The sequence below is a fragment of the Osmerus eperlanus genome, chromosome 18 (genome assembly GCF_963692335.1).
Source record: "Osmerus eperlanus chromosome 18, fOsmEpe2.1, whole genome shotgun sequence".
Taxonomy (NCBI): Eukaryota; Metazoa; Chordata; class Actinopteri; order Osmeriformes; family Osmeridae; genus Osmerus; species Osmerus eperlanus.
The window spans coordinates 15258247-15271721 of NC_085035.1; the positions used below are offsets into that span (position 1 = coordinate 15258247).

At 46.7% G+C, this 13475-nt stretch overlaps 1 pseudogene; it reads right to left on the bottom strand.

Annotated features, from left to right (window-relative positions):
- Positions 1–8193: 8193 nt before the first annotated feature.
- On the bottom strand, positions 8194–10543 carry LOC134039103 (uncharacterized; annotated as a pseudogene).
- Positions 10544–13475: the final 2932 nt, after the last annotated feature.

The window sequence follows — 13475 nt, forward strand, 5'->3', positions numbered from 1 at the left end:
ACTGCGATCATCAAATGCAGGCCTATTAGAGGTCACCAGAAGCAGTCATAAGAAGATTGGTGATTCGGCCTTTGTCAATTACGCCCCAAAACTATGGAACAAATTACCCATAAATATTAGGGAAGCAAACACTCTAGACATTTTTAAAAGACAGCTTAAAACCTACCTTTTTACCGAAGCATTTAAGTAATTTTATCTCAAAAGGGTTTTCCTACTTTTATTAATTATATTATTGTTACTTTTAAGATGCATGTTTAAAGTTGGTTTCTCTCTTGAACAGAGATCTTATTGGGATTTTTATTTTTGTTTGAATTGTTTATCACTTGTATTATTGTTTTTATTGATTTTATGTAAAGCACCTTGAGCTGCAATTCTTGTATGAAATGTGCTATATAAATAAAGTCTTACTTACTTACTTACTTACTTTATGACGAGTGAAAATGTTACCACTGTTGTTGAGGTCAAGGAAAATATTCATGACACTGTTATAAAAGTATATGACAGTGTAATAACACTTAATGACATCTTTATGACGAATGAAAAGGTTACCACTGTAGTTGCGGTCAAGGAAAATATTCTTGACACTGTTATGAAAGCATATGACAGTGTAATAACACTTAATGACATCTTTATGACGAGTGAAAATGTTACCACTGTAGTTGCGGTCAATGAAAATATGCTTGACACTATTATAAAAGCATATGACAGTGTATTAACACTTAATGACATCTTTATGACGAGTGAAAATGTTACCACTGTAGTTGAGGTCAAGGAAAATATTCATGACACAATTATAATGGTCTCATGACAGCGTGTCAAAACCAACCCCATTGTCAAAACCAACCCCATATGACAGTAGTATTTAATGCTAACACATAAAGCTAAATACACTGCTCTAAAACATGTAAGGAACACGTAATCACCACAATATTACATTGTCATTTAAACTTCAGGGATATCAATCTGTCCAGTTAAGAAGCATAAGCAATTGTGAATCAATTGTCACCTGTTTTGGTGAAAATTAAAGTGACAACAGGTGCACTGGAGAGGCAACAGCAAGACAACACCTCAAATAAAGCTAAATTATTTTATTCAAGTTTGATAATTAGGCTATTTTGTCTCAGTCAATGTCAAGTTGTCATAACAAAGACAGTGACAGGTTATTTTGTCTCAGTTAATGTCAAGTTGTCATGACAAAGACATTGACAGGTTATTTTGTCTCAGTTAATGTCAAGTTGTCATAACAAAGACATTGACAGGTTATTTTGTCTCAGTTAATGTCAAGTTGTCATAACAAAGACATCAGAAACAATGTCAACCTTGCATAAGAAATGACATAATTTACCGAATGACACCTAATGACAACATTCATAAACATTCATGAACATCCTTTCATGTGTCATGTCATGGTTATGACAGTGACATGTCACTCTTATTCACACCCCTTCAAATAAAGTGTTACCCTATATTTTAGTCTGAGAATACTGAAATATAACAGTTTACTTTAAAGGCTATTAAAGCTTACCTTAGACAAATAGCGAGGCGTTCAGCTGGGCTGATCGCCTCGCAGAAAGAGGTGTTTAGCCTCGCGGAAAGAGGTGTTTAGCCTCGCTATCTGGGGTCCCACTCTGGTCAGCAGGTCATCGAACTCGGCCTGGTTCAGCCTAAAGTACCGCTGGAACAAGTCGTCGTCCAGTCGCAGCTCCTGAACCAGCCGGTGATAAGCTCCGTTGTTTACCCGCAAATGGCGAATCTGATGAACCCAGAAGCGTCGGCGGGGTCTTCTCCGGTAGTAGAGCAGGGCGATGAGAGCATTCCTCTGGACGTTATTCATGATGAATGATAGAATATTGATGGAGCACCTGTATTTATACCAATGTATTCCCTCCAAAAATATATAAATAGCGGGAGGGAATTTAATTTGTTGGTTCTGAATACAGGGTGTGGTTATCTATCAAAATCCAGCTAGGCCTATGCATACAATTATTTACAATGTTACTGAAAACCTTGTTAAAGTCCTAGCTAGCTTGCAGAAATTGTAACTATTACAATACATTAATAATAAAAATGAGCTAAACACTATAAATACAACATTATACAATATGGACCATAGACAACTCTGTATTCCAGCCGGCACAAGACCGGTTACATAGAGTGCGGATGGCATTTAATCTTTCACTCGGTCTAAAAAAAGTGGGATAAAAATAACCTATTTTGTGCAATAGATAAGATCATGTCAGATCTAGAAAGCGTATCGGATTTTTGCTTAATGTGTGTAAAAGTTGTATTTTGTCTGCACACTTTGCCATGACATTATACGAACTACAGCAGTGACTTTAGAGAACTACAACTCTGCATTAATCTGTTTGACACGCCCCCTGAGCGTGGTGCACTGTGGGAAGAAGAGCGATGGCAAGCGATTTGCGTCGCTGCAGTGTAAACGCACTGTTATGTCGCAAAAAGCTAAGCGTAAACCAGCTTGAGTGGTGTTATTTTCAGCTGCATAAATTGATTTTTTTGAGTTTTTTTAGTTGTCCCCAAAAAGGCCAATGTTGCCGCAATTAACGACAAGGGAGACAAATTGTCAAACCATTACGACCGTTAAAATGCGTAAATTGTAGGCCTACCAAATCTACTTCACATAACTAATGCATTTAGGCCTACTGATAATTAGCGTAATTTGATGAGCTGTCTGAAACCGTTCTGACAGTAATCACTGGCAAATATTCTCAACAGGAGGTTGAGCATAATAGCCAAAAAAAAGAACGTGGCAGCAATTGAAAATTGTATTTGGAAGTTATGTATAAATTCAAGACTGCAGAAGGCCATGGTTTGGACTTGATGTGGGCTAATAATGTTTTAGTCATCACATCTTGAATAAATTACTTCAAAATAACTTTGCCACACACATTTATTAACTGATAGGCTAAATGATGAGCTTTAAAATAAAAGGGAAAGATAACGATGACTAAAATGGGAATTCACTAAAATAAGTATTATTGCACAGATCCAGGTCAGACAGAAGGTGACCCAAACTGTAGCACACTTTACTTGGCATTTGAAGCTGGCTGTTTGAAGAACATTTTAAAGGGCTGCTACTGCACGACATGGGCTCCCACCAGTGTAACAATGGGAATGGGACGACACCCCAAGTGTCGTCACAGCCTCATTTTGGGAAATAATGCCCTAGTGGGCACATTGTAGGGGAGACTGTTGGGCACAACATCTAATCGTCTTCTTTGGGAAAGGGCACCATTTACACTCATGTAGGGGCAGCATAAAGGGCACTTCATAACAGCACCCTTTTCCATTGGAAGTAAGGGCACGGGAACAGTCAAGTTTAGACCATTGTAAAGGCACCTTATAGGGTACTGCATCACATTTTCTCTACTATAAAGGAATTCATTAAGACATGATTTTAAATGTAGACGGCACACTATCATTTATTGCGTTAAGGGGCATCCTGGGCACTCAAGCATATTTCACAATGTGAATGGCAGACAGTAGGGCACTTGGTCTCATTATTGCCACTCTAGAGGGCATTTTAGAAACACTTTGGCAGTCAGCCCCTGAGTCTTCCAGTGGGCCTGGACACACCCATGGGGACAGTATATTGCACCTATAACATTGGGGAAGCCAGAAGGAGGGGATGAAGTAATACAGAGGCTTGTCAACATATAGGCAATGAAAATACTTTATACAACTGAATAAAAAGTCTCCTCTTTGTGTTTCAAGATTACCTGAAAAACTGATGAGAATATTCAGGTACTGCTTTGGAGCAAAGTGCACCCATCATATTTCCTTGCATAGTTGCTACAGAAGAAGCAAAGCCAAAAGCAAGGGCCAAAGCTACACAAGAAGCAAAGACAAAAGCAAAGGAAAAACCTACAAAAAGGAAACAGCTACTGAAGAAGCAAAGACAAAAGCAAAGAGAGGGGGCTCCTCTCTCTCCTTGGTTGAGTGTTGATAGGAGGTGAGTTGTTGGGCGACTTCAGAAAACATGAACATGTGCTAAAACGATGGGCGTGTTTGGCTCAATTAGGCCTTAATTAAACACAGGGGAGTGAGAGGGGTATGGCCTGGACAGCCAATCACAATCCACAGGAGGTGGACAAGCGCCTTCCTCCAAATCCCTATAAAACTTCCTGTTTGGCTCAATCAGCTCAGTACTTCTCTGAGGAAGCCTTGATGAGGTGAAACATTAAAAGCTCTCTCTTCTTTTAAAAACTTCTTATTCTTGTATTCTTTTATGGGGGAAAAACTTTTAGCTCTTTTTAATCCTATGGTTTTATTCAAAATCTTTGAACTTTTAGTCCTTTTAAAGACCAATTTTCTGCACATTTGGCACCCAATATATAGCACTTTATAGGCAGTGGGCACCTCCTGAGTTGGCTCAGCATCCTTCTTTTGGTGCGTTAGTGGGGGTGGATAACATTTTCATACACTTTCTTTTTTGGTTCAGAACCTCTTATTCAAAGCACAGTATGCAGGGTTATAGGGGCTGGCCAAACAAAGGGTTTATTTACACTAAACCTACCTAAGTGCTATTGGGGCAAATGAGGAACCCCATCAAAGTTTTTTTAGAAATGCTTTTATAAAAGCCAACTTATTTTATGTGAAGTTGAAGGACTAATAGGAACACACCATAGGAAACAGTAGGGATGGGCAAACATGGAGAAGTTGCTGTTCCATCGTGTCTCCACTTCAGCTGTGGCCTGTCCATCTGTCTTTGGACAACTGCCAACCTGTCCTTGGCTATACAACTTGTTTTAAATAATGTTACAATCCTCCTTGCTTTTGAGCGGATCGCTGCCATATCAGGAGTATCATCAAGGGCCTTTTTCGCCACTAAGTTCAGTGTACGAGCAAAACATGACTTATTTTTATTAGTGAGGCACAGAGAAGCAAATTTGATGCATTGTCGGTAACAAGACACCTGACTCTGCCTTGCAGACCCAAGTCTGCTATGAGAAAATCCTTTGCATCCTTAATATGCTGTGCTGTGTGTGTTCCAGTGAACTTAGCTACACCCAGCAGTCTTGAACATAATTCGTCTTCTTTGGTGAAGTGGCATGTAACGCCCAGGTATGAATCCATGTTATTGGAGGTCCACAAACTGCTCAGCTGTCACCTTCTCCTTGGTGTGGTATTTCTCACACACATTGGGCCTCATTCTCGAACGCAGTTAAGAATTTAAGAAGGAATTTCTTGTGAATTGGATTTAGGAAAACATTTGGCATTCATGAAAGTTCTCATCTGGGATTTGTTCTGAACTTCAGTAGAATTTCCGAAATCGAAATAGCAGTCGTAAATCGCCCAGAGTTGTCTCAAATGCGATTCCTTAAAAAAACACAAGATGGGCAATCGCATTTAACCCTTGTGTTATCTTCGGGTCATTCTGACCCATCAGTCATTGTGACCCACCGTCGTATTGCGACAAATTTACCTCATACAAAAACAAAGTGAAGCATTTTCTTTTAACTGTCGGGCTGTCTCAGACCCCCCACATTGGAATGGTTAAAAGAAAATTATTTTTATTTGTTTTTGTATTGGGTAAAATTGGGTAAACACAACAATGGTTCGTTATGAACCTTTGGGTCATGTGACCCGAAGGCAGCACGAGGGTTAAGTAAACTCTCCATGTTAGAAGTGTTAATGAATTTGTGAGAAATCGTTAGTGATTGCGTTCACATCAACTCTACAGACATCCTCGGATTGCATACAATCCGAGGCATGCAATATGGCACAATTGCTTTTCGCTTGGACATAACTTACGTTCCTGTTGCTTTCCTAATTGTGTTGATTCTGACTGCACACGTCACTGGTGTTGCGTGCCCTTATAACACAAGCTCTTCTCCTGTCTGGCCCCCCAATGGTAGAATCAACTCCCCACCTCCATCAGGGACACTGACTGTCTCGCCACCTTCAAGAAAAGGCTCATGTCTTTTTCTTACGTTGTTTTTCCGAAGCCCGTAAGAAACTTCAGAAAATGTTCGAGCATGAGGCCCAATGATCTTTAACGCTCTTCTTGTTAGAGTGTAGGCTGGATCCAGCCCAACAAATACTCTGAAGCCCTCATCCTCCACCACAGAAAACGTCTGTAAATCCTTCTCTACCATCTCCACCAGTGCATTATCAAGTGCTTGTTTCCTGGCTGTCGAGACAAATAATCGTTTGAATATGTATCACCATTTTAACATATTAATTGTATTGTAACTTTCATACATATATAATTATGTACAACTGCTGAACATTATATGACTGTATTGTGTAAGCAATCATACCTTGTGGTAGGACCGCAGGCCTCCCAGCAGCATACTCTGCATTGGGTGCAGGTGGGTTGGCCAGCCCTGGGTGTTTAGCATACAGATGCCTTAACATTAAAGAGGTATTGTTACAATATGACAAATGCATAGAGCATTGCAAACACTGCACCTTGTTAGGGGAGACCATATCAAAGTGCTCCCACATAAAGGACCTTGGTCTCTTGTTGGCCCTATTCTGCATTTCTCCAGCTAGCACTAGGCCTACTACAAACTTGTCAGACAGCTGAGCGGTTAGGGTATCGGGCTAGTAATCAGAAGGTTGCCGGTGCGATTCCCGGCAGTGGGAAATGACGTGTCCTTGGGCAAGGCACTTTACCCTACTTGCCTTGGGGAGAATGTCCCTATACTTACTGTAAGTCGCTCTGGATAAGAGCGTCTGCTAAATGACGATGATGATATAAATATAACTAATACTGAATATAAACTAACTATGGAAACACACAATGAACTAACTAAGGCAGCACGATAAAGTACACTAAAGCTAATATTAATAACATATATATTTTATACACACCACACAGACAAATGAACAAAACAGGATTCCGCTAATGGCACACAAGTAACTAACTTTCTCGATCTCTCACATCTGAGTCTTTTGGCAAGTGCCAGAATATTCACTTATTTATCTTCGGGTAATCATTTAACATGAACATAGCAGACTAGTGCCAGTGCAACTCCAACCCAGCAATGGGCTGAGACCTTCCCTAAACCTAACCCAGCCAGAGCCTAGTCCCAATGTAATTTTTTTTGATTGAATATTACAATTCCCCATTCTTTACCTACCTTGAGTCCCCCTGGGGCCCCCCTCCAGGACCTCCGCCTTCCTCCGGCTCCTCGACGAGGACGCCCGCTGGAGGCACTGCAGGGGCTCCAGCCCATTTTGCTCCGCTGCCCCGACCCGCTCCACCGTACCACCCTCTGCGGGCCCCGGTTGCCCAGAAAAGAGGGCCTTGAAGGCGTCCCCCAGGGGGCCGGGGGGGTCCTGCGCCGCTGGGACTTTGTCCAGGGCCGACACCAGCGCCAACAGTCCCTCTCCGGACCAGGAACTGCCACGCCGACCGCAGCCCCCGGGGCGCCCGACATGCCCGGGTAGGCCGGCACCTCCAACGCCCCCGACTCCTCAACCCCTGCCGCCGGGCCCCCCGACCGCCGCGCCCCCCGACCGCCGCGCCCGCTGCTCCTCCTCCGTGGCCCCCCCGTGCCCCCCAGCTGCGGCCACATATGAGCGTGCCCTCGTCAGGCACCCCCGCCATATGTGCCCCCGCTCCCCACAGGCGTTGCACGTCGGTGGGGCACACGGAGTCCGCCTGCCCGGGGCCCCGCTGCAGGGAGTGCGGGGCGGAGGGACACCTGCTGCGGGACTGCCCCGCCCCGCACTCCCTGCAGCGGGGCCCCGGGCAGGCGGACTCCGTGTGCCCCACCGCCCGGCACCTCCGGCAGTTTGGGGGCTGCTTGGGATAGTAAAGATGCCCCCACAGTGAAATAGGCCGGGCGGTGGCTGAGACCATAGACACCCTCCGGGTCCTCCCCCAGCTGGACCTGGTACTGCCTCCTTCCTATCCATAACCCGAATACGTCCTTCACCTAGCGGGCCGCCGAGACGACCGTCCCATACCTCCCCAGGCAGGCGACGATCGCCTGCTCCGGTACATGGGGGCTGACATTGTTACTGTGATGACCCGGTGGTTCTGCCTGGCCAGGTCCACCACCTCGTAATGGCTCAGTGGCTTCTGCTGCCCCAGAGCCCTGCACCTGGCCAGGACAGACGCCGCTATCGGCCCCGTCTTGAGGGTAAGGTCGAAACCCCTCTCCGGCACGTTGTCCTGGAGGCAAAGGACCTCGGCCGGGGTGAGCCGCAGCATGCCCATCACCACGCCCCTGGTGAAGTCATCCCTTGGTAGCCTCTTTGCGCTGGCGTCCTCAGGTCTGTCGGGATCCACTGCAGGTGCCTGAGGTAGGACCCCATCCAGAATCTGGCCTGGGCCGCGGGCTTGTGGTTTCCGGATGGGGTCATCGCCAGTGCCAGGTGGAGTGCGGTGTACCGGCCCCCTAAAAACAGTTTAAAATCCGGGAGTCCTTTTCGTGGGGCCTTTTTCATCACTTCGCGTTTCAGGCGCTCCCACTTGGACCCCCAGATGAAATAAAACACCATCCTGTCAAGGGCTAAAAGAATGGGTCTGGGGGGGATAAAAAGTGAGTCAGGTGTCTGAGCGGTGGCTGAGCGGTGAGGGAATCGGGCTAGTAATCCGAAGGTTGCCAGTTCGATTCCCGGTCATGCAAACTGACGTTGTGTCCTTGGGCAAGGCACTTCACCCTACTTGCCTCGGGGGAATGTCCCTGTACTTACTGTAAGTCGCTCTGGATAAGAGTCTGCTAAATGACTAAATGTAAATGTAAAAACAGAACAGATTAATAAAAGCAAGGGTAAAATCACTGCTTTAATGATTAAAACCTTGCCCTCAATCGTCAGTCGTCTGAGTCCCCAGAACGTCAGTCTCTGTCGGGTTTTCGTCAGTACACCCACCCAGTTTCCACTCCCTCCCGGTCGAACTGTACCCCAAGGATGCGGAGGTCGGTCTGGGTTGTCGTCATAGGAAGCCTAGTCATGTCTGTCCCTCCCCACGGCCCAAAAAGTCTCCCCTCAGTCTTGTCCCTGTTAAGTTTGGCACCCGAAGCGAGGCCAAACCAGTCTGTCCGGTCCAGGGTCCTGTCCACGGATAAAAGGTCAGTGCATAAAATATTAATCGTCCATGTATAAAATGCACTTGGCAGTCAGTCCCCCGGATCCCCAACCCACAAATGAGTTGGTCCCTTCTCAAGATCTGCGCCAGCAGCTCTATACAGCAGACATAGAGTAAGGGGGATAGAGGACACCCCTGACGGACGCCGCAGTTCACTTCCACTGCTTTGGATAAGAACCCATTAACAAGGATTTTGCTGGTAATGTCCCCGTACAGCAATCCCACCCAAGCTAGAAATCTCCCAGGAAACCCCAGTTTTTGCAGTACCTTAAAAAGGTACTGGTGCGAGACCCGATCAAAAGCTTTCTCAAAATCTAAATTTAGGACTACTAGCCGAATGTTTCTGTCTCTCGCAAAACAGATGGCGTCTCTGATCAGTACCAGGCTGTCCGTGATCCTCCTTCCCGGGATGGCGCAGGCTTGATCCAGTCCCCTAAAACAAACTTAATTTTCACTAAACAACTCTTCATAAAAGTCCTCCACCACCTTTGTAATATTTCTTGTGTCTGTTTTTAAAATCCCATCTTTGTCTTTAATGCTTGTTAAAACGTTGCTTTTACTGATTATTTTCTTTAAAAAGTACCTGGAGCATTTCTCTCCTCCCTCCAGGTCTCTCTCTTTACTATTTAAAATCTCCCGTCGAGCGTCCCAGACCACCGTTTTCCCGACAGATATCAGGAGCCAAAGCAGGAACCCCACCCGCCCCCTCCCCCGTAGGCCCAACCCCAGCATTACCAGGTCCCAGGACAGGGGCCCCATGCCCCGGAAGACGCGGCCCAGCTCCTCCTTCACGAAGGCGCACTCGACGAAGGTGTGGCCCACCGTCTCCTCCAGGCCCCCACAGCCCGCCCGCGGACACGTGCGCAGCCGGGAGAGGCCGTGCCTGTGAAGGGCCTCCTCAGGACCCCAGCCAATTGAGGTCCCGCTCTCTGTTGGACAGGCCCCGGTGGTTGACGAAGGCCCACCCGGCCGGGCCCACCCCGAAGACCCCCACGGGCCCCCTCTTCTGTACCAGGGTGTCGTACAGCCCCCGGTGGTCAAGGCACAGATCCCCACACTCTTTGTGCCGACCAGCCGTCTGAAGGGGAAAGACAGCCAAAAAAACAAAAAGGCCTCACACCGGTGGCCGCTCGGGCTCCTCAGGCACCGGCAGAGGAAGGAGAAAAGCAGCACGTCCAACTTGAGGGGGATGTCCGGGACCCCCCTCCCGCCCACCCCCACCGGCTGGTACATCCACTCCCTCTTCACGTACTCGTGCCCCCCCCCCACACGAAGGCAAAGACGTCCCGCGCCCTCAGCTCGGGCGGCAGAGGGAACACGAGCGAGGATGTCTGCCTTCACTGCCAACACCCTGCCGCTCAGGGTGAGCCCCCGGGCCCTCCACAGCCCCATCTTGGTCCGGACCGCGGCCAGGCACTTCCCCCAGTTGAGGGCAGCGCTCCCCTCCACGGCAAAGTCCACTCCGAGGATCCTCATGGGCCCCGGGCACAGAGACAGGCCGCCCCCACACCGCCCTCCCTCCCCGCCCAAGGCCCAAAAAACTTCACAGAGGACTTGCCCAGGTTGACCCTGCCCCCCGACACCGCCCCGAACTGGCCCAAGAGCTCCACCACCCTCCTCACCGACCCCTCCGATGTAAGGAACAGGGTCATGTCGTCGGCGTAGAGGGAGATCCTGAGTTCCTCCGGGCCCCCACCCGGCAGACGCAGGCCTGCCACCCCTGTGTCCACCCTGATGGCCTCTGCCAGCGGCTCCAGGTAGAGTATGAAAAGCAGGGGAGACAGAGGGCACCCCTGCCGGACCCCCGACAGCTGTGGCACCACCTTCCCCAAGTGCCCGTTCACCGCCACCCTGCTGCCCACCCCCGTGTAGAGCACTGCCACCCACCGCAGAAACCGAGGCCCAAAACCCACCCTTCTCCATCACCGAAAACAAAAACCTGTGGTCCACCCGGTCAAAGGCCTTTTCCATGTCGAGGCCCACCAACATCAGGTGGACCCCCCGCTCCCTCACCCAGTGCAAGCAGTCCCGGACCAGGCCCGTATTAAAATGGACCCTGTGCCCCTCCACTCCGCACGTCTGGTCCATGTGGATGACATGGGGAAGCGCCGCCCAGAGCCGCCGCGCCACCACCCTGGCCAGGATTTTGTAGTCCGCGCAGAGCAGAGTGATGGGCCTGTAATTGCCCATCAGCTCCCGGTCCCCCTTCTTGAACAGGAGGCTGTGGACCCCCACCCTCATGGTGGCCCCCAAAAGCCCCCCCTCCAGCGCCGCCACCAGCACCTCCACAAAGTCCTTCCCCAGGATCCCCCAGAAGGCGGAGTAGAATTCCCGGGGCAGGCCGTCGAGCCCGGGCAACAACAGACTTGTTTCAACTTTTGTATTTATTTAATAATAAAAAAACGGTCAACAAAGACAATTCGTCCGAGCAATGCGCAGCTTGCTTCAAACCAGATCAACTTTATTATTGATGTATTAATAACATATGTATGTGTTTAATATTGTATGTGCCAAAGTAACGAAAATAATCTCAACTGGACATCGATCAAAACCGTGTTTTTGCCCAATAACAACAACAACAACAATAATAGCATAGGCTAGGCCTACTATACACGGATCGCATATCCTCCTTCACCAAACCGACTAATGAATACATAAATCATGGACTTTAGAGCTAAACAGTAAACTTGTTTTTCTCAACTGAGGAGCTACGAAAATAATACGCCAATTGTAGTTTATGATTGAACTATGTGCATTTGTCGACGTGATGCGTTAATGTGCGCACTTACAAAATGTCCATTTATTCAAACAACATGCGCAGTAGTTTATAGAACACCTATAACCTGTAGGTTATAGGTGTTCTTATGGCCCTGGCCACGCTTCTGCTTCATCCGTGCTGCATTCTGTCACTGGCTTTCATTGCATTAAACTCACTTTGTGACAGATAATATTTATAACTCCAAAAGTGCAATTAGACAACAGATTCATTCATATTCATTGCTTTGAGAAGAGAGAGAGAGGTCGAACAGTCCGTCCAAACCATTTCAGCGTCTAAGAATTTCAAGGCTCTTAAGACAACATAGACTTGTTTCAACTTGTGTTTTTATTTAATAATACAAAAACGGTCGACAAAGACTTAGCCTTAAATTGCTTACACTTTGCCCAACAACATGGAAGGGGAGTTACTGGCATTGGCATGTACATTGGAGGGCCATGTGTTGGTTTAGCCAATAGCGTCGTAGAAGGCCTTAACAGCGATAGACGTTCATTGTTTGCTCAGACAGTGACTGCTATTAACCCAAGGAGGTAAAAAAAAATTCTGTGTGTTGTCGAATACAAAGTAAGTGTTTCAATGTTGTTTCTAGCACTTTGTGACTCCGTACTCTGTGTTGTATAGGCCTATCATCATGCTATGATTAATGTCGAGAAAAGTTTCTATATTGCCACTTAATTTGCCCAACTCGAGCAATGCGCAGCTTGCTACATACCAGATCAACATTATTACTGATGTATTCATACTATATGTATGTGCTTAATATTGTAGGATATGTGCCACCGTAACGAAAATAATCTCAACTGTACATCGATCAATAAGTGTTTTTGCCCAATAATAATAACCCCGTAAAAACAGCATACTATACACGGATTGCATAGCCTCCTTCACCAAACCGTTTTAATGAATAAATAAATCATGGACTTTAGAGCTGAACAGTAAACTTTTTTTTCTCAACTGAGGAGCTACGCAAATCCAACATTTTTTGTTTCTGATTGAACTACTGTTCTGTGCGTTTGTCGACGCGATGTGTTGTGCATGCGCGCTCCTCCAAAATGGCCATTAGGGTCCTGGCCACGACACTGCCTCAACCTGTGTGCTTACATTATTCACAAATGAATTGAACTACTCATTGGGGTCAGGAGAAAGTACTGGCTAAACGTTCTTTGTCATGACTAGTCAGAGGTCTGGTTTTCTCTCCCAATCTGCAGATTGATAATACTTATTAAAATCCAGAACTCAACTGAACTTAGTCACTCCGTTTATGAAGAGACAGACAAAACACTTTCTTCATCAAAAGCACCCATCATGCATACATGCGGGCGCGCGCAAACTTACTCACTGCTTATCATTGCATTAAACTCACTTTGTGACAGATAAAATGTATAACCCAAAAAGTGCAATTAGACAACAAACAATAACAACATTTAATATCTGGCCTGCCCCTTGAAGCGGGCCATCATTAACTGTAACTCTATAGGCTAGTTACAACACCAATAATCAGCTGTCTGTGTTTTTTTCAGGAGAGATGAGCGACATTGAAGAGGCCAAGCTGTCTGCGGTGGAGATCTTGGAGATCAAGCTCAACGTCCTCAAAAGCCTGGCTGGGCATTGGGTGAAGCAGAGTGTACAAGG